This window comes from Chiloscyllium plagiosum, unplaced genomic scaffold (genome assembly GCF_037043375.1).
Source record: "Chiloscyllium plagiosum isolate Xiang-an unplaced genomic scaffold, Cpla_swu_hap1 HiC_scaffold_15, whole genome shotgun sequence".
Classification (NCBI taxonomy): domain Eukaryota; kingdom Metazoa; phylum Chordata; class Chondrichthyes; order Orectolobiformes; family Hemiscylliidae; genus Chiloscyllium; species Chiloscyllium plagiosum.
The window spans coordinates 46,719,729-46,744,326 of record NW_028270153.1 but is presented as its reverse complement, the minus strand read 5'-3'; the positions used below and the strand labels follow the sequence as shown (position 1 = coordinate 46,744,326).

Sequence of the window (24,598 nt, the reverse complement as noted above, 5' to 3'; positions counted from 1 at the left end):
TCCCAGCAGCTGTGGTGAGTGCACAATAGCGGGTAAGTGGCATCGTGGATACATGGTGCATTTGTAATAAAGTGAATGGCAGAGAATTATATGAGAATACCCACTGCAGCTCATGGAAAGAAACCTCCTGTGAAACCCCTTAGATATTGACACCCAGCTGACATTTGGTCAAATTCAGGCTGTTATATGAATGTAACTTGCTGCTGTCAGTCTACTAGTATTCTGAAATGTCTACATTATCCTGAACCATGCCTTTTCATTTCTGATGAGGCCAGTGACATGGTTTTACAATTTTCTGGATAGTCTGAGCCATTATATGTTGCTGAAATCTCAACAGGATAAGCAATCAATCTGGTACAGTACTGTGTTATTTAGACATGACGTCTGTTTTTGATTTGTTAGTGAGTCATTTGTTCTCCTGAAAATGGAGATTAGTTGTTTTTCTTCCTGTTTATATTGTTATAAGGCTTGCACATGCGTGGTGCCAGACAGAAGCATGCAGTATACAAACACATTTTTGAACTAACAGTTTAACACAGTTTCCAAATGCAAGAAACATAGGGCAGACATTTACGTAGAGATGGTAACCCCACTCAGGAAGTTCATTGAGGTCATGGCTTCCAGATCGCTCCCAAGAGAGGTTACCTTGCCTTAAAGAGCTGCTGACCTAACAGCACTGTGAGGAAGATGCAAGTGAAGTCATTCTCCAGGACAGCATTGCTGGAAGACTATTTCGAAGGTACGTATCTTCACATGGGCCACTCAGTGCCCGAGCAAGAGGGACCCCATCCCCCCCTCCACCCCACATGCACACGCGCGCACACACACACACACACACAAAACAGCTGCAATAACATTCACATCAAGCCAGCAGCTAGGCTGCAGGAGTTTACCAGCTGCTGTCCAAAGAGGCCATTTATTGAATATTAATTGACCACTTGAAGGGCACCAGTTGCCTGAAGGACTGGTGGCCCATCCATTATCTTTCCCACCAGCCCAATAGACTATGCATCCCAACCCCACCTCTTGCATATTTTGCCCAGCCCACCTCCTCCAATGCCTTTCCCTGGCTAACCCCTTGGGAGAAAATGTTAGGGTCCTTTAGTAACCCTTGCAGCACATCCCCTCCAATAATGCTGTCACCTTCACCCCCGCCCACACCTACCTGCTTCCCACCCCCATGCCTTCATCAATCAATAGTCTAGGTTCCATACTTCCATTCCTATTGCACAGTTGCTCTGTTTGTGACTAACTGGCAGAGATTGTTTGTATCCACCGTAAAAGCATACCCATTTTGTGATACTGAATGTATGTCAGATGGGGTAGACAGCATAAATTTGTTATCATAAAGCACACAGTGGCACTGTGCAATTCAGATAGTAACATTATTCACAGTTAACTGTATAGAGCCCCTTGTCAAAAGTTGCTGTATCATTTATGAATGTGTAATGCGAAGTGCCATTAATTTGCAAATTTTGACCTATCGCCTCTTGTTAAGCTTTGTGTCTTATTTCCAAAGGCAAAGGTTTGTGCTGCATTGGGCTTTATAAAGGAACACTAACATTTAAGGCTCTTAGATGGCCAATAGACAACCCACATGTTCAGTTTCTCTTATTGTGCAACTCTCTGGAGAAAACAGATGCACAAATCACCGACCTTTGTCCGATACTTAGGTCAGGTACAATTTCTGATCTGACTTGTATGTCTTTGGCACAAAGACCATTTTAGAGCAAACATCTAAGTGCAAGTGCTTGCAATATTCCAGCTGTTTTATCATGAACCCTTGGTGAGATCACATTTTTCCAGACACTTTAGCTTTGCTGACTCAGATTGTGGAGGGCTCAGCACATCACTGTGAAGCAGCACTCTCTCTCTGGGTGGTGCTGCATGCCACCAGATTAAGGAGGCCTATGCTATATTCCAACATAGCCTTCTTTGGAGTATGGGCCGTGTTGTACTACTGCTCTGGAGATTTCATTGAGTAATTTATCCTTCTCTCACGGAAGGCAAACCAACAAAGTGTCCGTATTCCCGTGAAATGAAGCAGCTGCAAGAGGCCTGTCTCCAACTTGCAACCCTTATTCTCCAAGACACACTCCCAACATTCACGGCCAGCTCTGTAAGCATGTCTTAACAGATTTCCAGATATTGGAAGCTCTAATGACTTGGCTTCCAATCCTTAACCAAATAGAATAAGGAACTTCTTATTCCATCTGGGCGGCATAGTGGCTCAGTGGTTAGACTGCTACCTCACAGTTTCAGGGACCTGGATTCGATTCCAGCCTCGGGTACCATCTGTTTGTACATTCTCCCTATGTCTTCGTGGGTTCCTGCAAGGTGCTCCAGTTTCCTTCCACTGTCCTAAGATGTGCAGATCAGCTGAATTAGCCATGCAAAATTGTCCAGTAATGTCAAGGGATGTGCAGTTTAGATGGATTAGCCATGGTAAATGGAGAGTTACACGGATAAGGTTGGGGACTAGGTCTGGGTGGGATGTGCTTCAGATGGTCAATGCAGACTTGATGGACTGAATAGCTTCTTTCAATATGTAGGGCTTCTATGATTGAGTCTTGTTAACCTCAGAAATCACAAGGTAGCAAATAGTGGTTACAAATGATTATTTCATGAGTGTGTTTCGAAATTGCATGGTCTGACAAATGTTGGTTTCCAAATTATTTGTGACTTGAAGGAGAAAGAAAAGTATTAAATAACCAGAACAGTTATGATGACATTTGGGCTCATTTATGATGACATTTGATCTCCATAGTGGGCTTCACATTCAAGCATTATCCTCTGCCGCATTTGAAGAAAGCCATTACCTACTCCACCCATTTTGCGCTCTAATGAGTGACTTGCAGGGTCCAGCAGTGATCTAAAGTTTACCTCCAATGCTTTATGTTCCTTATTGTGTTGCAATCTCCATGCCCCAGCCCCTGGATTGATTGTGATTGACTGGACTCCACTGACACCACAATAAAATAACTCCCCATTCATTTTCTAACATTCTAACATTGACTGACATTGTTATTTGCAGTATGATTGCATATAAGGTGATACCTTTGACATTGAGACAGCTCTGTGTCTTATAGCACAATTGTTACTTGGTCTCTTCACTGTATCCTACAGCTACAAGCTGACTGACATTCCTCCTGTGCTCGGTTTCTTTCTCTGAGGCAGAATCTGCCTGCTTTCCCCTCTATGATATAGCTCTGCCTCTGTACCAGAAGCTGCTGGCTGTCTTTCTGTCTGTGCATAAGCATCATCTCAGAAGCAGAACCTGCTGCCCAAGCCTGATGGAAAAGAGACTTGTGAGGGAACACATTCTGTCTTAGCCTGTCAGATTACAAGAACCTGATGTTCTGAGGCTGATACATGGTCATTATCCAATTGTGAGGATGTAGGGTTCAGGGAAACATTGTGTTAAAGATCATGGAGGCACCTGCTGCATTCATCTCAAGTGAATAGAAGGAAGAAGGTTAATGCGTCTATGATTGAACCAGAGGACCTAGCTTAACAAGGATCTGTTCAGTTAGGATTTTGAAGCACCAGGTTTCCTGTATCAAATGAGATGTTAATATATGAAGGTAGGGTGGTGGGAATTATGTTGCTAAGGAGAGAGGGTTCAAGCATACCAGTTTTTCTTTGTGGTGAGAATCCAATTATTCGACTCTTGTCAGATTCAATCGACACTCTCACCATTATTCTTGCCACCTCAGAGAGGGGTAATTGCATCTATATACACCAATATTTACTGATTGGATCTAATGAGTTGATTCTACTTAATTCTGTTCAAGTTTGACAAGATAAAAGATAAATTTTCAAAACATGAGATCTAGGCAGCTGAAGACATTATCACCAGTTATAGGACAAAGATGTAGAGGTTGGATATGAGTCAGGATTTAGGAGATTAGCATATAATGCATCAATCAAAAATGGGAAGAATAGATCCAATAACTTCGAACAGAAACTACTGATCATGTATATAACCATATGATCAATAGCCGGCAGCAAGTAAAAGCTACCAATTAAAAATGAAGGGAAAATTACTGAAAGCATTATTCATATTTATTGAAAATCTATTTCACTACAACATTGTTTTCTTCACTCAACGGAAGATTATTAAATGTAAATAATATTTGGAACATAATAATCTCATAATTATAAATATTACAAGCATGACTCAAACTTACCTCTGAAATGGTGAATACAATGCAACACAGACACAGGCCAGGTGGTCAATTCCACTCGAATCTCCCGCCACTTTCCTCACCCAAATCAATCAATGCAATAATTATTTCCTCTTCTTCTATGCTTCCCCATTAATGCATTTATATTCTTCACTACAACAATTCTCTGTGGTGGCAAGTTTCACATTTTGGACAAGGAAGTCGCTTCTGAAATCCTATGAATTTTTGTTTTGGTACTACCTTATGTTGATGGCTTCGAGCTTTCCTTTTTTCCCCAAAAGAAATTTTTTTAAAAAACTTAAATATTTAAAGATCTCTGTAAGGTCACTCCTTGCATTATTTTCTCAATAGGAAAAAGACCAAAAGCTATCAATTATTTCTTGACATGTATACTCACACATTCCAGGTATCAGAAAGTTTAAGAACTGAATCCTTGCCACAACAGTGAAAGACCCGATTCTCAAACACTGGACTGTCAGGTAAATTTTTTAGATTGAAGTTGCTTTAACTGTAGGCCTGTGATAAGCTCATGTAAAGCCTGAGCCTTGAGTTCAAGACATTCGTCAAAGGAGCCACTCACCTGAAAGGGTCTCAACAAGATCATAAACTGAAACCTCTTGCCTCACCAATTACTATGATTTCCAGAATGTGTTTTATGATTAACGGAACATAAATTATTCATTTGGATTGACAGGCCTCTTTACTTTTGTACATTAATGGAACATTACAGCAGAGAATTGTTCAGTTTTCTGTGTCGTGCCATTCTAGTGCCTTTACTTTTCGTTGTATTATCCTTCTCCAAATCTGGTATCAATAAAGATGCTTCAACAACAGTATCCTCTCCTAAGACTAGTTCCCCAGCAGTGAGGCACCAATCACTCAAAATCACCTCTGCTTCTGCCTGACACCAGACTACCAAAGTATTTACTCTGTTCAGAATTCAGTCATGTCAGGAAATTCCCAGGAAAGCCGCACAAAACACATTAGGGATACCCTCAAAAAATTTGTGAAGAGGACAAACATATCTCACTAACTCATGGAGAAACGTGGTTTGTGATCAACCAACATGGGGGAAGTTCATTGGAGGAGATCATAAGGACATTGAGAGACTTTGTCAGGCATTTCCAGAGGCGATACCATAAACCTCCTAACAGTCCAACTTCCCAATCCTGCCACATATGTGGAAAGGTTGGTAGATTGTGAATTGGACTTATTAGCCATCTCAAAACATTCTAACTGGTATGGAATCAAGTCATTGTCAATCCTGAGGAGCCAACTAAGCTGAAGAAAGTTATCCTCTACCACCACAACCACAAATGCTGTAATTTTTCAATTTTCTGCTACAGATAATTTGTACCTGAAGGATATAAACTGTTTTAATAACACAGGAAGTAAACACTATTCATTGCTGAATCCAAGCAGTGAGCACAGGAAGCTATTCAACAGCAAATGTGAGGAACAATTAGCATGAGCTGAATTTTCAGCACAAGGTAAGTAAAATAGAGTGACATTCGTTTTTGGGTCTGATCTCTACCTCTGGTGGAAAACTGATTAAAGTTTCATGTTTTTGTTAGCGTGACCCCTTAATTAATATGGAGATGGATTTCCTGTCCTTAGGGAGGTGATGGAAATGTGGTAACACCATTGAATTATTAAGCCAAAATGATAGACTGATATTCTGGGAACATGGGAAATGGTAAAACTGGGATTCAGTACAAATGGAATAAAAATCTAGTCAAATAGCAACTATTTTGTCAATTGTTGTATAAATCCATCTAGTTCACTGCACGTAATATACTTTGGGGAAGGAAATCTGTAACTTTCCATGTTCTGGCTAGACATGTGATTCCAGACTCACAGCAACCTCATTGGTTCTTAACATTTCACTTGGCAATTAGAGACTGGCAATAAATGCTGGCCTAGCCAATGATGCCCATATCTCAATAGCAAATTTAAAAAATTCAAAGCCAGTACAACTGGGGAAGGAGGTGCATCAGATGAAATTTTGGACTGATTTAGATCAGCAACAGTCATATGGAACCCATCGCAGATTGGTCTGAAGGACAGATCTACAACTTGTGCCAAAAGAGGGAATTGAGATGCCACAGAAAAACTGGAAGACTAAGAAACAGGGCAGGCTGATTCACACTCTATTGATGCTGACTTGGATCTATTACAGGAGGGAAGGAGATCCTCATCCCAAATGATGGCAGGTGAAGGTCTCTGTTCATGCAGCAAGGGAATATCCATTCATTAGCATCTTGCTCCATCGCCATTTCATCCTACTCTTTCACCTCCTGTTCTAATTCATGTATAAACAAGTTGTGCCCTTCCAGGCCATCAATGTCCTCAAGGTCCACGTCTCATTGGAGGCTGTGCTTTGAAGAGTGCAGCAGACTGCCATAATGATCAAGGCCTGCACAGAACAGTATTGGAGTGCACCAGTTGACCAATATTGGCATTAGAATATTATCTTGAGAAGCCTGATGGCTAGCTCAGTTGTCTTTCAACATGGGTACAAATGTTATACTGCTTTTACGCCTTTGTTTGGGTGACCTGTTGGAGGTTCAATATATCAGCAAAGGGTATCCCTTTCCACCAAGAATCCACATTGCTTTAGCATTTCACACCACTGCTCATCATGTTGTGTGATCTCTCTATGCTATTGATCACTATATGTAGATTTGTTGCCATATCCTCTTTCCTCGTAGGGATCTGGAGAGGCTCCTTGGTCTAGTGTGGTAGAGGAAAACCTGTTGATAGTCAAATGAAAAGAGGCTAGTGTCTTAAATAAGATATAGCTTAAAACATGTTAGCAGCATTGTACAAGTTACATTAGTCTGATAGACACTGTTTCACTGACTGAGAAAGATGCAGACCATTAAGTATTACCCCTTCAAAATTCTAAACTGTTCTCTGCCCAGACCAATATGAAATTATCATAAAAGTGGTTCTTAAGGCACTCATCAGCATCAATCATTTCACACCTTACGCCATTATCAAATATCTCATGACAAGCTTTTTTTGGCCTGTTATGAATATTTAAACATTTGTTTATAAATTTATTTATACATTTTCATTATATGTATATTTTCTGATGTCACGGCATCTGGTAGTCTGGAGATTTCACTGTTCTCCTAGAAAGTATCCTCTTTGGAAGATTCAAAAGTTTTCTAGATTGAAAACTATTGGATCACAGAATTGTTCCAGTACAGCACAGAAGGACATGATTTAGTCCAGTGTGCTTGCTTTCTCAGCATTTTAATGCTGTACAAAACGTCTGCCTTCTTCCCATAACCATGCACATTACACCTACTTAAATAGTCATATAACACACTCTTGAAAACAGTCATTTCTGATATAACACAATAGTTCAGTTCTTGTGCGGTCTCGTATTATAAGAAAATGCGCAATAGCTATGCCATTTAAATTAATGGTGCTAGAATCATGTTATAGCCAATACAGGTAGGGAAAGTTCACGTTCCACAAACAGCAGTTCAAATTCTAAAATCAGGTTAAAGCCAATTCGCATTGAAAAAATACATATTATATCAGAGCTGACTGTACTTCAATTGAATCTGCCTCCCTACACTCCCAGGCAGTGCATTCCAAACCTGTCCACTCAGTGTGTGAAAAGGTATTTTCTTGCCTCACATTTGTTTCTTTTGCAAAACACTTTAAAACTTTACCTTCCAGTTCATGATCCTCTTACAAATGAAGCAGTTTCTCCCTATCTACTCTCTTCTGACACCCCATAATTTTAAACTTTTTAACCAAGTCTTGCCTCAGCTTTCTCTTCACCAAGACAAACAGTCCCATCTTCACCACTTTATCCTCATGATTGAAGTTTCTCATCCTTGATCTATGCTCATAGATTCTTCTGAACTCTCTCCAATACATTCACATTCTTCCCATCGTGTAATGCCCAGTACACTATACACAGTTGAGGCTTATTTCTTTAGTTTCAGCATAACCACCCTGTTTTGTACTCTGTGCCTAAATGAATGAAGCCAAAAACATTGTATGTTTTATTAACAGTTCTCCCTATCTGTCCTGTCACCTTAATGATATATGCATATATATATACCTAGGTCTCTGTCCTTCTGCCTGGTATAGGCAAGAAGATAACTGAATTCAAAAGGAATCCAAGTCCAGATTTTATTTTATTGAACTACTCTTGATGAAACTCACACCAAAGTGATTACAAAATCCCCATATTTATAGAACAGTACGTACATTAATAAATATATTCATCATTTGTTCACTCATTCCATTAAATCTCAGATGTTCCTTCAGGTTAGATTATTTGGTGATAACATCACACACTCTTCAGAATAGTAGTCTTTATTTTAAGCTGCTTCTCTGTGTTCCAAAATGCATCACATCATACTTTCTCACATTGAACCTCATCCACCACCTGACTGCCTACTCCATCAACTTGTCAGTTTCTTTTTGAAACACTGTCCTCTTCACAGTCTGCAATTCTTCCAAGTTTTATGCCTTCTGTCAACCTTGAAATTTTTCCCTGTATCAGGATCTAGGCAATGTATGTATAGCAGGACAAACAAGGGACCCAGTACCGATCTCTGTGGAATTCCCCTACAAATCTTCCTCCACGTGGAAAACCTATTAAATTTTGCATTCTGTTTCCCATCACTCAATCAACTCTGTAACCATGTTGCTACAGACTATAAAAACAAGATCTTAGAATCCCGACAGTGTGGGGATTCTAAGATCTAAGATCTTGTTTTTAAACTATATAGCAACGTGATTACAGAATTGGTTGAGTGATGGGAAACAGAATGCAAAAGTTTAGATTCCCTACAGTGTGGAAACAGGCCCTTTGGCCCACACCGACCAATAACCCATCCCCCTCTGACTAATGCACCTAACACTATGGGCAATTTAGCATGGCCAATTCACCTGAACCTGCACAGCCTTGCACTGCGGTAGGGAACCAGAGAAAACCCACGCAGACACAGGGAGAATGTGCAAACTCCACATAGACAGTCGCCCAAGGCTGGAATCAGACCTGGGACCTGGTGCTGTGAGACAGCAATGCTAACCACTGAGCCACCGTGCCATCCCCTGAGCCACCGTGGTATTTTCTTTCACATTCTGTTTCCCATCACTCAACAAATCTTACTAAATCTAAGCTAGACATTAGTTAGACCCCAGCTGGAATACTGTGGACAGTTTTGGTCCTCTTGACTAAAACAAGATATACTAACAACAGGCTCACTAGCTTGATCCCAGGTAAGGAGGGGAGATGTCTTATGTGGAGAGGTTGAGCAGGGTGTGGCTGTACCAATTACAAGTGACCGTATTGAAAATCAAAAGATTAATAATTTTATTATTACTTTCACCAGTTTTATTTCTTCAATGACTTGATTGATTGAATCCCATTGCATGCAGCTCCAACAAATGATTCCAGTTCCAATCTTTGTCTCAGTAAATGTCTCCTGCTATTTAAAACTTTATAAAGCGCATCTCATTCCCCAAAACACTTTTTATTGTATGATTCCCATTGTGTGTAACATTAAATAAAAATCACTGTTGAATACATTATTTTATTTGACGATTTCCACTGCAATTACATAGATGTCACCTCCATTTACAATGGTTTAAGTAATGGATTGCTTGTTTTTTCTACAGCCTCACTGGTCTCATTAGATCTTTCTGCTTCCATTAGATCTTGTCACCGAATCTTCTATGGGCCTTTTTATCGCATTAGCTCCATCTTTGTAATGTTCACAGGTCTGCAACCTCATTTTAAATTTTTTATACAGCCCTTCATTTTCTAATTATGTTCACTCAGCACACCAGTGACGTTTGGCATAAGGTGTACATCGTTCTTTTACTCTTTGCTTTCATTACCTGTAAATCTGCATTGTTTTTAATATAAAATTTTCTCTTGATGACCAGGGATTTTACCTTTACTCGCAATGCCTCTGATGTTTATTTACTTTTCAGCTGAGCACTAGGTTGGGATCACTTCTGCAGACCATCACCATCCGATGTCAGTGTTAGAAATGCAGCTCCCTTTAAGAGCCAATCAGAACAGCTCTAAGTGGTGATTGACACCAGGTGATGCTCTTTGGACATGGGGTGGGGGAAGGGCCTAATTTGGCAGAGTGAAAGTGCCCATCCCTCGAAGCCAGGAGGTCAAGTTTCAAATCCCAACTGCTCCAGAGGGGTGTATTAACATCTCTGAACAAGTTGATTAGAAATATCAATATTCAATTTGAAAAGGTTCTTGTGGCATTGTGGTAGTGCCCCTACCTCTGGTGCAGAGGAACTGGGCTCACGTTCCACCAGCTTCAGAAGTGTGTCATAACATGTCAAAACAAGTTGGTTGAAAATATCAATAGTAAGCTTGAAAGAGTTTGTTTGGTGCAGTGGTACTGTCTGTATCTTAACCAGGAGACCTGGTTTCAAGTCCCATCTGCTGCAGACCTGTGTAATTACATCTCTGAATAGATTGATTTAAAAAATGACATGTCTGAACAGACTGATTTTTTATTTTAAAGAAAAGTGCTTTCCCAATCCAATTTAATCTCCCCTTTCTCTTCTTCTCTCTCCTACTTTTAATACTGTTGCACTGCTGATTCAACATTTGCATATTTTCCTGCTTTATATTATAGCAGATTAACCTTGAACTCTTCAAATGGGAAGATAAAGAAACCAGAACATTGTCCCTGTTTCTGACAGAAGCAAATCTCTAAGTGGCTTTTTAAAGTGAAATGGCCTAATGCCATTTCAGGATCATTGATTATGATTGCCCACCAGTGTTTTCAGAATGGAGCCATACAAACAGTGGAAGAGCAAGGTGGAGGTGTGAACTTGGGTCTGTTCTCTATGTCACAAAGCAGAGGCTGCCCCTCCCCGCCAAGAACTAAAACCTAAACACCCCAAACAGGAGCACCTTTCCCTATAATCTGTAAAAAGAATGTGAAATGTGGTGTAATCTACTTTCAGCAACTTCTATTGGTTAAAGGAAAGAAATCCCTGACACTCATTTTACAATCCGCAAGTAACAATTTATTTATCCAAATGAACTAACTATTAACAGATAGAACAATTCCCCTCTAACTATTAACTATTCCCAAGCAATGCAAAATTATAATGTTATACTGTTCCAACATATGCAATTCCCACTGATATTACAAGACAATAGAAATTAGTTTCTCGAAACTGCAACCAGGTTGCATCTTCAAGAACTTTCTGTGTCCTCTCCACTGCTGCTTCTATCAGGGAGACCTTTTCTCTGTAGATTCATCTGTCAGAACTTTAAGTGGTGTGCTGTGATGCCATAATTAGTAGATGGTGTTTTCTGTAAGAGCTTAGAACTTTTATCGCTTAGCAGATGGCAGTTCGCACTCTTCCGATTTTCCAAATGACCTCATCTTTTATATTTTTAATGCTCTATCAATATTTTTATGACCAGATTGTTCCTAGGTTGTCAAAACCATCTGATTTAAATTTAATAGGTTTTTGGCAGCAAAGGGCCTGATTTGAATTGATTGGCTCAATTTAAACCTGTTGTCTGTTTTGATAAAACTGCTGCTTGGCTTTTCAATACAAAATGTTTCAATTTGGGCTCTCCCTGTTTCTGAAAATTTTAAAGCAGCTGACAGATATCAATCTTAACTCTAAGCACCAAAAACACCCATCATCTTTTAAAGGGATCACACAATGCTTTGCCCATTTCACAATTTTACACACACCAACTTCACAACATCCAACTAAGGTATAGCTTTGTCTTTATCCTTGCCAAGAAGGAGTAAATTGAGAGATAAAACATTTTTGGAACTGGATGCAAAGACGAGGACATCAACAAAAGATTCTGATATGATTTATAGACAGATTACAAAAAGGAAAATTTATTGGAAGTTTATGGCTCGTGGTCAATATTTGATACATTTACGAAAATGTAGGATTGAGGTGAAAGTTAGCAATGAATGAATCCCTGAAATCCATGGGGCATACTTAATAGGTGTTTCCAAAGTGAATCTAAATATCATTATATCAGAACAGTGCAAGAATCAGGAGTCATGTATTTGAAACAATTCATGAATCAGATGAAGGGAGAAAATAACAAGGATGAGTCATAGAGTCATAGAGATGTACAGCATGGAAACAGACCCTTCGGTCCAACCCGTCCATGCCGACCAGATATCCCAACCCAATCTCGTCCCACCTGCCAGCACCCGGCCCATATCCCTCCAAACCCTTCTTATTCATATACCCATCCAAATGCCTCTTAAATGTTGCAATTGTACCAGCCTCCACCACTTCCTCTGGCAACTTATTCCAGAAATGTACCACATAAAAAAGTTGCCCCTTAGGTCTCTTTTATATCTTTCCCCTCTCACCCTAAACCTATGCCCTCTAGTTCTGGACTCCCCCACTCCAAGGAAGAGACTTTGCCTATTTACCCGATCCATGCTCCTCATAATTTTGTAAACCTCTATAAGGTCACCCCTCAGCCTCCGAGGTTCCAGGGAAAACAGCCCCAGCCTGTTCAGCCTCTCCCTGTAGCTCAGATCCTCTAACCCTGGCAACCTCCTTGTAAATCTTTTCTGAATCCTTTCAAGTTTCACAACATCTTTCCGATAGGAAGGAGACCAGAATTGCACGCAATATTCCAACAGTGACCTAACCAATGTCCTGTACAGCCGCAACCTGACCTCCCAATTCCTGTACTCAATACTCTGACCAAGAAAGAAAAGCATGCCAAACACCTTCTTCACTATCCTATCTACCTGCGACTCCACTTTCAAGGAGCTATGAACCTGCACTCCAAGGTCTCTTTGTTCAGCAACACTCCTTAGGACCTTACCATTAAGTGTATAAGTCCTGCTAAAATTTGCTTTCCCAAAATGCAGCATCTCGCATTTATCTGAATTAAACTCCATCTGCCACTTCTCAGCCCATTAGCCCTTCTGGTCCAGATCCTGTTGTAATCTGAGGTAACCCTCTTCACTGTCCACTACACCTCCAATGTTGGTGTCATCTGCAAACTTACTAATTGTACCTCTTGTGCTCGCATCCAAATCATTTATGTAAATGAAAAAAAGTAGAGGACCCAGCACCGATCCTTGTGGCACTCCACTGGTCACAGGCCTCCAGTCTGAAAAACAACCCTCCATCACTACCCTCTATCTTCTACCTTTGAGCCAGTTCTGTATCCAAATGGCTAGTTCTCCCTGTCTTCCATGAGATCTAACCTTGCTAACCAGTCTGCCATGGGGAACCTTATCGAACGCCTTACTGAAGTCCATATAGATCACATCTACTGCTCTGCCCTCATCAATCTTCTTTGTTACTTCTTCAAAAAACGCAATCAAGCTTATGAGACATGATTTCCCACACACAAAGCCATGTTGACTATCCTGAATCAGTCCTTGCCTTTCCAAATACATGTACATCCTGTCCCTCAGGATTCCCTCCAACAACTTGCCCACCACCGAGGTCAGGCTCACCAGTCTATAGTTCCCTGGCGTGTCTTTTCCGCCCTTCTTAAACAGTGGCACCACGTTTGCCAACCTCCAGTCTTCCAGCATCTCACCTGAGACTATTGATGATACAAATATCTCAGCAAGAGGCCCAGCAATCACTTCTCTAGCTTCCCACAGAGTTCTTGGGTACACCTGATCAGGTCCTGGGGATTTATCCACCTTTAACCGTTTCAAGACATCCAGCACTTCTTCCTCTGTAATATGGACATTTTGCAAGATGTCACCATCTATTTCCCTACATTCTTTACCTTCTATATCCTTTTCCACAGTAAACACTGATGCAAAATACTCATTTTGCATCTCCCCCATTTTCTGTGGCTCCGCCTTGCTGATCTTTGAGGGGCCCTATTCTCTCCCTAGTTACTCTTTTGTCCTTAATATATTTGTAAAAACCCTTTGGATTCTCATTAATTCTATTTGCCAAAACTATCTTATGTCCCCATTTTGCCTTCCTGATTTCCCTCTTAAGTACACTCCTACTGCCTTTATACTCTTCTCAGGATTCACTCGATCTATCCTGTCTATACCTGACATATGCTTCCTTCTTTTTCTTTACCAAACCCTCAATTTCTTTAATCATCCAGCATTCCCTATACCTACCAGCCTTCCCTTTCACCCTGACAGGAATATACTTTCTCTGGGCTCTTGTTATCTCATTTCTGAAGGCTTCCCATTTTCCAGCCGTCCCTTTACCTGCGAACATCTGCCTCCAATCAGCTTTCGAAAGTTCTTGCCTAATACTGTCAAAATTGGCCTTTCTCCAATTTAGAACTTCAACTTTTAGATCTGGTCTATCCTTTTCCATCACTATTTTTAAACGAATAGAATTATGGTCACTGGCCCCAAAGTGCTCCCCCACTGATATCTCAGTCACCTGCCCTGCCTTATTTCCCAAGAGTAGGTCAAGTTTTGCACCTTCTCTAGTAGGTACATCCACATACTGAATCAGAAAATTGTCTTGTACACACTTAAGAAATTCCTCTCCATCTAAACCTTTAACACGAAGGCAGTCCCAGTCGATGTTTGGAAAGTTAAAATCCCCTTCCATAACCACCCTATTATTCTTACAGATAGCTGAGATCTCCTTACAAGTTTGTTTCTCAATTTCCCTCTGACTATTGGGGAGTCTGTAATACAATCCCCATAAGCTGATCATCCCTTTCTTATTTCTCAGTTCCACCCAAATAACTTCCCTGGATGTATTTCCAGGAATATCCTCCCTCAGCACAGCTGTAATGCTATCCCTTATCAAAAATGCCACTCCCCCTCCTCTCTTGCCTCTTTTTCTATCCTTCCTGTAACATTTGTATCCGGGAACATTAAGCTGCCAGTCCTGCCCATCCCTGAGCCATGTTTCTGTAATTGTTATGATATCCCAGTCCCATGTTTCTAACCATGCCCTGAGTTCATCTGCCTTCCCTGTTCGGTCCCTTGCATTGAAATAAATGCAGTTTAATTTATTAGTCCTACCTTGTCCCTGCCTGCCCTGACTGTTTGACTCACTTCTGTTCTCAGCTGTACCAGTCTCAGATTAATCTCTTTCCTCACTATCTCCCTGGGTCCCAACCCCCCCACCACCCGCCCCCACCTTACTAGTTTAAATCCTCCCAAGCGTTCTAGCAAATTCCCTAGCCAGTATATTAGTCCCCTTCCAATTTAGGTGCAATCTGTCCTTCTTGTACAGGTCACTTCTACCCCAAAAGAGATTCCAATGATCCAAAAATGTGAATCCTTCTACCACACACCAGCTCCTCAGCCGTGCATTCATCTGCTCTATCCTCCTATTCCTGTCCTCATTAGCTCGTAGCACTGGGAGTAATCCAGATATTACTACCCTTGAGAACCTCCTTTTTAAATTTCTGCCTAACTCGCTGTAATCTCCCTTCAGAATCTCAATCTTTTCCCTTCCAATGTCGTTGGTTCCAATGTGGACAATGACCTCCTGCTGGCCCCTCTCCCCCGTGAGAACATTCTGCACCCTCTCGGAGACATCCTTGATCCTGGCACCAGGGAAGCAACACACCATTCTGCTTTTTCTCTGCTGGCCACAGAAACGTCTGTCTGTACCTCTGACTACAGAATCCCCTAACACAAATAATCTCTCGGAAGCTGACGTACCCCTCGTTGCATTAGAGCCAGTCTCAATACCAGAAACTCGGTTGTGCATGCTTGGTTCCCCTGAGAATCCATCACCTCCTACATTTTCCAAAACAGCATACCTGTTTGAAATGGGTATATCCACAAAAGACTCCTGCACCAGCTGCCTACCTTTCTTACCCTTCCTGGAGTTAACCCATCTATGTGACTATATCTGAGACTTTCCCCCTTTCCTATAACTGCCATCCATCACATACTGTTGCTGTTGCAAATTCCTCATCACTTCTATCTGTCTCTCCAACCGATTCACTCGATCTGACAAGATTCGCATCCAACAGCATTTATGGAAGATATAATCCGCAGTAACCCTTAAACTCTCTTTAAACTCCCACATCTGACAAGAAGTACTCAGCAATCCAAAGGCCATTTTTGCTCCTTCACAATCTACAGACCCAGAAAATAACACCGTCTTATTCCTCTACAAACAGTGCCCCAGGTTAAATTAATAGCTATGGCTTATATTTTAAGTTTAATCAAGAGACTTATCTCCAAAAAATATATAATCTAGAAAGAATCCACTATACACTACTGCAGCCTTTCTCTTGGACAGACTTAAAACAACAATTAACTTATCTGATTCTGTGCTGTGAACTTCGCCCAACAGTTCCTCCGAGATTAGTTGTGAATTTCACTGTTTGTTAATTTTCCCAGATGCACTCTGATGTCCAGCGATACACGAATTCAAACATCAAATGCAGTAACTGTGCAGGTTCTCTCTCTCTCTCTCTCTTGCATTGTCCTCACCATGTGCTTCCTTTGTCTGCTCTTCTCCCTTTTCAACTGCTGTTGTTTTGACTTTTTTTTTTCAAAGTTCCAAAACAATGCAACAGCATATAAAACAGTAATTGCTGCTCCTGGAATTCGAGGAAATCACCTCCAACACATAAAATACCTCAAAAAAATAGAAAGAAGTTGTGTTAGTGGCTGCAGACACAAGTCAGCCCATGAGTATTTTAGTTGCGGATTCATTCAATTGTACCTCAACAGTTTGTGGTGTCAGTTTGTTGAATTGTTGTTTGGAAACCCTGGACAAAGCAAACAAAAATAAAGTCAAAGAATATGAAAGCTCGACCTGCTTTTAGATTTGGAGATGATAATTTGTTACCATCATTAAAGAGAGTGATTCTACTGTGTAGAATTATAGGACTGTGTCATTTCATAAGCACTGATCTCATCCAGAGTGACTTACAATTACTGCTGAGTGACTCTTTGATGTAAAAAGTAAAAATGTTTTTCGAAATGGAGCATGATTTTCATAACTTGCAATTCCCAGGATTTGGGCATTTATTTCATTCAGTTGAGGAAATTAGAAGTAGGAACAATTACATTTCCAAGAAGTGCTATAGACCTCTACTGGTTAGACCCCTTTATTTTCATATAAAAGGATTATATGAAAATGACAAAAAATAGAGCTACAGTAAAAGGAGATCAGAGTTGTGGATAAAGAATACAAATCACTTGTAGAATAGAATTGTGATGTGGTAAACTTGTAATGTGGTACAAGTTTAAATATCAAAAGATACCACTGTGTCAGGTTGTAAGGGTTCTTTTAGCCTGTGAATTTGATGAAGAATTAACCATGAAGATATGTGACCATGATCGGAATGTCTATCCATTATATTTCTTACATTTGACACCAGATTTAGCATATCCATGGTGATTAAACAATAAGAAAAGACAGATACAAAACAGAAATGGTTGAAAAAAAGAAAGACAGACTATAGTGAACAATGTCATGTTTGGTACAGGCTTTAGGTCACCAACAAAATTTTTAATGGGTAATAGAGGTAAAGTTAAAAATGCTGGTTCACTCTAAAAGCATAACATAAGAGGAAGTGATGTAACGTGACCCGGCAGCTCAGGAGCTCAAGAACCACCTGGAGCTGAAAGAAGGTTGAAGCTCCAAGAAGCGGGGGGCCCAGTTGGAGGCCAAGTTGTTGAGTCAGTGGCTGGCTCCAGTCCAGGTTCGGGCTCGGCGGGCACAGGAGCTGCAGCAGCAGCGGTGGGGGGCAAGGGCTGGTGCAAAGCACAAGCTGGAGGAGAGGCTGTACTCGGTGCTGTGCTGTACCGCGTGCCTGGAGCAGCCCAACTTTTCAGCCTTTCAGGTACCGGTCTGTGTTGGGCAAGGCTGAAGGGGAACCCGAGGCCAAGGCTGCTCACCATTAGCCTAGACCCGCAGTCACTCCGATTCCTTAAACATACATGCTTAACATCTGCCTTGGGGAGCTGAAACTGAAGGGTATAGTCACACAACAGTTAGGACGGATGATGTAGGATGTAGTTTGGGGTCGCTCCTTAGGAATTGATATATTTTGGTTTCTTAAATTTGATCGCTACACGCCCTCTATACTCCATTTGACTATTGTTTTAAAATAAACACAACCTATTTTCACCTGTGTCCTTTTAAATGGCGACTTCTTGAACAAAATTTGAGTCAGTCAAGTCCAGTTGTGGTAGGCTGCGCCATTCACCTGAGCCCGAGTCTCCGGAGAAGCTGAATAGTAATAAAGTCACACTATGTATTATTAAGGACATCATGGACAATATTCGGGTCAAAATCATCACCAACTTTGAATCTATAATTTCAGAGACGGATAAAAAGGAGGTAACACTGCACTGAAGCCGTTGGACAAAAACGTTTCTTCACAATGCGAGACTACCTGGACCTTTTGGCTAGTGAGCATGACAACCAGATAGCTAGCCTCCAAACTAATGTTAGTGTGTTATCTGTGATGGTTGAATCTCTGACTAAGAAATGTGAAGATTTGGAGGCCCACTCCAAGAGGAATAATATTCACCTTGTGGGTTTACCCTTGGAGGGTCCTCGCCCCACAGAATTTATGGCCCAACGTTTACAGGACCTGCTCAGTCTTGAGGATAAACCTGTTGGTTAGAGCCCATCGCATGCTGTGTGCTAAACCTAAAGATGGTAAGTTACCTCGCCCGATGGTCTTCAGGGTGAGCCAGTTTCAAATGAGAAATCACATTCTACGCCATGCTGGAGATGGTTCTCCCCTTGTATATAATGGAAAGAGAGTATTCATTTTTTTGGATTTCACCCCGACAGTGGCTAAGCAGCGTGTGGCTTTTGATAAGGTAAAGCAGGAGCTACACTCATAGCTAAATGTTAAATTTGGCCTTCGTTATCTGGCAATACTAAATATTATCTTGCCAAGGGCTTAACTCATATGTTTGAGAACCTGGGTGAGGCTATGGACTTTGTGAATAAAAACCTTAAAAAGATGATGGTTCCAGTGCTGGATTGATGGTTGGGCCTAACTAGGCAGATTAGCGATTAACTTTATGCTACCACGGACAAAGACTATATTTCCCCACTGTGGAGATGAAGATGGATGGTATGCTGTGTTTACTGACTTGGATTTGGTATTCTTCTTATATATGACTTTATTCACCAAGAAGTACATGTTTTCTTATTCAAGACTATATTTTGTTGAAAGGTTGCACTATTGGTACCAAAGAATATAGAGTTCATTTGTTTAACTATACGTAGTACATAGTTTTATTTTACTTATATTTTTATTAATTTCTGCTTCACAGTTTTCGTATAGTTAACTTTTACATTCCCCGAGGTCACCGTATAGTTTTCTTGAGCTACAATAGACAAGAGGATTTTTTTCTACGATGGGGGAAGGGAGCATGCACCTATTTAGAGGGTGCTTCTGCTGTGGGGATAGGTGGGTAGGTATTCCATTTGGAGAGACACTGTTATCTGAGGGGGTGGAGTTTATTTTGTGCTGATGGGATGGGGGGGTTGGTGGCACATGCCTCACTTTTACAAGATTTACATTTGTTGGTCTATTATTGCACATTTGGGTTTTTACATGTGATTATTGCTTATGACACGGTTTAATACTTAATGCTCTTGGTAGGTGGGGGCATTAAATTTGCCAGTCTGAATTGCAAAGACCTGAACAATCCAATTAAATGCGACAAGATTTTATATTATTTATGCCATCTTAACAATAATTTAATTACAAGAAACCCACTTGAAAAATATAGACAGTCCTATGTTGAAACGAGGTTGGATTGGGCAAGTGTATTCTACCTCCTTTTCTAGCAGATCTAGAGTAATTGCTATTCTTTGACATAAATCTATTCCTTTCATTCATGCTAAAACTATCTCTGACTCTATTGGCTGATTTATTATTATTATAGAACATAGAACGTTACAGTGCAGTACAGGTCCTTTAGCCCTCGATGTTGCACCGACCTGTGAAAATAATCTGATGCTCATCTAACCTACACCGTTCCATTATTATTCATCTGTATATCCAATGCCCATTTAAATGCACTTAACATTGGCGAATCTACTACTGTTGCAGGCAGGCTATTTCACGCCCCTACTACTGTCTGAGTGAAGAAACGACCCCTCATATCTTTCCTAAATCTATCACCCCTCAATCTAAAGTTATGGTCCCTCATGTTAGCCTTCACCATCCAAGGAAAAAGGCTCTCACTGTCCATCCTATCTAACCATCTGATTATCTTATATGTCTCGATGAACTTTCTTCTCAACCTTCTTTTCTCCAACAAAAACAGCGTCAGTTCCCTCAGCCTTTCCTCATAAGAATTCCCTTCCATACTAGGCAACATCCCAGTAAATCTCCTTTGAACCCCTTTCCAAATCTTCTACATCCTTCCTATAATGCAGTGACCAGAGCTGCACGCAATACTCCAGGTGCAGCCTGACCAGTGTCTTGTACAGCTGCAGCATGACCTTGTGGCTCAGAAACTCAACCCCCCACCAATAAACGCCAACACACCATATACCTTCTTAACAACCCTATCAACCTGGACACCGAGATCATCCACACTAACAAGAATTTTATGATTAGACCAGTACTCTGTGTTTCTGTTACTTCTTCCAAAGTGAACTACCTTACACTTTTCGGCATTAAGTTCCATTTGCCACTTCTCAGCCCAGCTCTGCATCTTATCTATGTCCCTTTGTAACCCACAACATTCTTCAGCGTTATCCACAGCTCTGCCTACCTTAGTGTCATCCGCAAATTTACTAATCCATCCTTCTACGTCCGCATCCAGATATTTATAAAAATGACAAACAGCAGTGGCCCCAAAACAGATCCTTTTGGCAGAACACTGGTAACTGAGCTCCAGGATTAGCATTTCCAATCAAGCACCACCCTCTGACTTCTTTCAGCTAGTAAATTTCTGATCCAAGTTGCTACATCACCTTCAATCCCAAAACTCTGTATTTTGTGCAATAGCCTACCGTGTGGAACCTTATCAAATGCCTTACTGAAATCCATATACACCACATCAACCGCTTTACCTTAATCCACCTGTTTTGTCATCTTCTCGAAGAACTCAATAAGGTTAGTGAGGCACGACCTACCCTTCACAAAACCATGTTGACTATCCCAAATTGAATTATTCCTTTCCATATAATTATAAATTCTATCACTTATAACCTTTTCCAACATGTTACTCATAACCAAAGTAAGGGTCACTGGCCTATAATTACCAGGGTTGTCCCAATTCTCCTTCTTAAACAAGGAACAACATTTGTTATCCTCCAGTCTTCTGGCACTACCCCGTCAACAATAATGGCATAAATATCGAAGCCAAAGGCTCTGCAATCTTCTCCCTGGCTTCACAGAGAATCAGAGGATAAATGCCATCTGGCCCAGGGGTCTTACTATTTTCAGACCTTCCAAAATTGCTAAAACCTCCTCTTTGTCAACCTCAATCCCATCTAATCTTGTAGCCGAGATCTCCGTATTTTCACTAACATTGCCCTTTTCCAATGTGAATACTGACGAAAAGTATTCATTAAGCACTTCCCCTATGTCCTCATATTCCACACACACCTTCCCACTACTATCTTTGATTGGCCCAAAACTTACTATAGTCATTCTTTTATTCCTGATATATCTATAGAAGGCCTGAGGGTTTTCCTTGATCCTATCCGCCAACAACTTCTCATGTTCTGTCCTGGCTCTTCTTAGCCCTCTCTTTACATCCTTTCTGGCGAACTTATAACACTCAAGCCCCCTATCTGAGCCTCCACGCCTCATCCTCACATAAGCCTTCTTCTTCCTCTTGACAAGAGCTTCAATCTCTTTAGTAAACTATGGCTCCTTCTCTCGATAACTACCCCTATGTCTGATATCAAGGATCTGCTGTATCTGTTCCTTGAATGAGCTCCACATTTCAAGTGTGTCCATCCCCTGCAGTTTCCTTCCCATCCTATGCATCCTAAATCTTGTCTAATCGCATCATAATTGCCTTTTCCCCCAGTTATTTCTCTTTCCCTGAGGTATATACCTATCCCTACTCATTACTATTGTAAACATAACCAAATTGTGGTCACTATCGCCAAAGTGCTCACCTACCTCCAAATCTAACATTTGTCCTCCAAATCCAACATAGCATCGCCCCTTGTTGGCCTGTCTACATACTGTGTCAGAAAACCTTCCTGCACACATTGAACAAAAATTGACCCTTCGAAACTACTTGGTATGGTATTCCCAGTCCATATTGTTAATATAGTTAAGAGCAATTACTGGACAGATTTTTGATATTGATGTAATGTTGGCTAATGTTTATGCTCCCAACTGGGACAATGAGGCTTTTTTCAGACCAATTCTTTCAATATTACCGGATTTATCTTCACACCAGTTAATCTTGGGAGGAGATTTTAACTCTCGGTTGAATCCTCACTTAGCCCAGTTCAAATCTGCTAAAATAATTAAGACTTTTATGGAGGAGTTTAATGTTGTTGATCCTTGGCAGTTCTTTAATCTCTCTAAAAAAAAATTTTTTTTCCCCTCATGTCCACACACTTTTACACATATTGATTTTCTCTTTGTGGATGATGGATTGCTGAAATCCATTTCTGGTTGCAAAGGTGATTCAATTGTTTTATCAGGCTATGCATCTGTCTCTGTGGAATGTTCACTTTCAGAAGTTTCTTAATACATGCCTACCTTGGCGTCCCAATACATCTTACTCTTAGAGGAAGATTTTGTTAATTTTGTCTCTCAGTGGATAGATTTTTTTTAAAAATTAACAAAACCCCAGACATTACAGCGTCCTTGCAATGGGAAAACCTGAAGGCATTCATCAGCGGTGAAATAATTTCTTATGCAGCACATAAGAATAAATTTAGGAAAGAGAAATTGGCAGGGTTAGCACAATGTTTGTATCAATTAGGCTCTAATTTATGCAATCCCCAAGTCTCCAGAAGTATATAAAGAACACATATCCCCACAGGCCGAGTATGACGTTGTAATGTCACAATACACCACTGAGCTTTTACTTCACTCTTCGTCTAAATTTTATGAACAAGGAGATAGAACTAGTAAACTGTTGGCATATCAGATGCGCCAAAATTCTTCATCTCAATTAATCCCACAAATTAAGGCTAATTCAGGTGTCTCATCAGATCCATTAGAAATCAACAGGACTTTTAAGGAATTTTACATTTCGTTTTATTCATCTTCAGCTGCAGTGGATTTTGAGACCATTTTTGATAAGATTAATGTTCAAAATGTGGCAAAGAAATTGGAACAATCAATCACAGTAATAGAACTTGAGGCTGTGGCTAGATCACTACAAAGTGGTAAAAGCCCTGGACCTGATGGTTTTCCACCCGAGGTTATAAAACATTTGGGAAAAAGCTGGCTCCACTTTTGGTATAAATGTTTGTTTAAGCGTTTAATTCTGGCTCACTACCTCAAACTTTAACTCAGACATCAATTTCTTTGCTTTTAAAAAAAGGCAATGATCCCTTATTGCGTGGATCATATTGTCCTATAAATCTGTTAAATGTTGACTTTAAATTATTGTCAAAGTTATTGACATGACGTTTGGAAACCATCCATTCATCCATCATACCCTTGGATCAAACTGGATTTATTCGCAACAGGTACTTTTTTTAAAAAATATTAGGCAGGTATTTAACGTTGTTTGCAATTCTTCCCCATCCACTCTCCCTGAGGCTTTGATATCTTTAGATGCTGAAAAAGCCTTTGATATAGTGGAAAGAATTATCATCTTTTTACTTTAAAGAAATTTTGCTTTGGGGAAAAAAGTATTTTCTGGATTAAACTACTCTATGTATCACTCCACGTCTCTGTTAGGACCAATAATATGAATTCTGACCTTTTCTACCTTTACAGTTCCACTAGACAAGGTTGTCCTTTGACTCCACCGCTGTTTGCCATCGTAATTGAATCTTTGTCTATTGCTCTACGGACTCATCCTGATTTCTCTGGCATTACTAGAAATGGTGTGGAGTTGAAGGTTGCCCTCTATGCAAATGATCTTTTGCTATTTGTCTCAAAGTTATCTCAACCCATTCCCACTGCACTTTTAATTTTAGAATCTTTCAGTAAGATTTCTGGGTATAAATTGAACCTTAGCAAAAGTGAAACATTTGCTATCAATAAGCCTGTCAGGGAATACTCACCAAATAATTTACCATTTAAAATTGCCAACTCTGGTTTTGTTTATCTTGGTGTACATTTGGCAGATAAACGAGGTAACCTGTACAGAAAAACATTTGAACCATTACTGGTACAAATTAAACAAGTCTTCGAACGATGGTCTCTCCTTAATTTGTCTGTTGAGGCACCCATCCAGTAACATTGAAGGCTTTATTGTATTCACCACTCTTTTCTTCAGCCTCTATTTACACGTATTATGTAATTGTTTTATCTTGTCTTAAAATTTGGTTTCAATTTAGAC

General features: G+C 40.4%; 1 long non-coding RNA gene across 2 annotated transcripts in view; it reads left to right on the top strand.

Annotated features, from left to right (window-relative positions):
• The first annotated feature begins 549 nt into the window (after positions 1-549).
• LOC122560058 (uncharacterized) overlaps positions 550-24,598 on the top strand; it is a 161,069-nt gene continuing 137,020 nt past the window's right edge. For both annotated transcript variants that reach the window (XR_015759486.1, XR_015759485.1), the window contains exons 1-2: positions 550-739; positions 4,594-4,666. This is a non-coding gene — a long non-coding RNA (uncharacterized LOC122560058). The remainder of the gene's footprint in view (positions 740-4,593; positions 4,667-24,598) is intronic.